Below are 1,689 nucleotides of genomic sequence, written 5' to 3'. Positions count from 1 at the left end.
AAATCTATCTTTGAAAACACCGAGGCTCCCTTTAATTGATCAAACAAATCGTCAATTCGTGGCAACGGTATTTATTCTTTATCGTCACTTTATTGAGTTGACGATAGTCGATGCACAACCTCATGCTTCCGTCCTTCTTTTTCACAAACAATACTGGTGCGCCCCATGGAGAAAAACTCGGTCGAGCGAAACCTCTATCCGTCAATTCTTGCAATTGAACCTTCAATTCCTTTAACTCCGTTAATGCCATACGATACGGAGCTATTGAGATCGGCGTAGTACCAGGTACAACTTCGATGCCGAATTCCACTGATACTCATCCGGTGGCAATCCCGGTAACTCATCCGGAAAAACATCTGAATACTCACAAACCACTGATACCGATTCGAGTTTCTTTTCCGTCTCTTTACTTTCCAACACATACGCAAGGTATGTTTCACACCCCTTTTTCACATATCTCCGAGCGGTCATAGAAGATATTATCGCCGGCACTCCTTTTAAATCGATGAGACTCGACTCGGACTACCTCATTATTTGCACTCTTCAAATCAATGGTTTTCCTTTTGCGATCCACCAACGCATCATGTACGGTCACCAATCCATACCAAGAATAACATCGAATTCATCAAATGGTAGAAGCATCGGATCGGTAGGAAAGCGATTCTCGAATTATTAGGGGCATCTCTTGCACACTTTATCAACGAAATACGTATTGACCCAAAGGGTTTGACACTCGAATTACGAACTCGATGAGACTCAGCAGTAGAGTCTTCTTGGATGCTAAAGTTTCACATACATATGAATGAGTAGAGTGGGGTCAATCAATGCAATCACACTAGTATCAAAGAGAGTAAAAGTACCAATGATAACGTCGGGGAGGATGCCTCCTCTCGTCACGCGGATGGCATATGCTCTAGCAGAGCTCGGGTCTCGGATCGAACAGCCGTATCGGTGGCTCCCTCGATTACCACCCCTACCTCCTGAAACCCTGGGGTCTACCTCTAGTGTCGCCCCACTAGATCTCGCACCTTGCATCTTATTCTTCTCATCTAGCTCCGTGCAATCCCTAATGAAGTGGTCCTTGAACCACATCCGTAATAGGCCTTGTTAACAAACTTACCCCAACATTCACCTAGGTGTCGTCTTCCACATTGGGGACATTCAGGTTTCTCTTGACGATTATTGCCCACACTAGCTACAAGTAGCTCGAGTCCACCGATGGTCGGGCTCTAATAGAAATTCCCGATCGCCTCGACTTCTTGGTGTCCTCCCGAACCTCTTTACAGCCGAGAATGGAGCTTTACTCGTTGATCTTTTACGGTAATCTCTTGCTTCAAATTCAGCCTTCTTCTTCTCCTTCCCAAGTTCTTCCGCCTTGCAGGCTCGTTCGACTAGTGTCACGAACTCCTTTATCTCCAAAATTCCCACTAGTAACTTTAACTCTTCATTCAATCCTTCTTCAAATCTTTTGCACATAGCAACCTCATCGGCTACACACTCCAGAGCATACCGACTAAGTCTTACGAACTCATGTTCAGATTCGAGATCTGATCATACGGCCTTGCTTGAGTTCCAAGAACTCCTTACGCTTCGATCGATGAACCGTTGACTAATATATTTCTTCCAAATTCGTTTGAAAGAAATCCCAAGTAACTTGTTCCTTTGGGACTATGGAAATCAAGGTCCTCC

The sequence above is a fragment of the Gossypium arboreum genome, chromosome 4 (assembly GCF_025698485.1).
Source record: "Gossypium arboreum isolate Shixiya-1 chromosome 4, ASM2569848v2, whole genome shotgun sequence".
NCBI classification, from domain to species: domain Eukaryota; kingdom Viridiplantae; phylum Streptophyta; class Magnoliopsida; order Malvales; family Malvaceae; genus Gossypium; species Gossypium arboreum.
The sequence above is the reverse complement of the archived record's forward strand: the minus strand, read 5'-3'. Positions refer to the sequence as shown.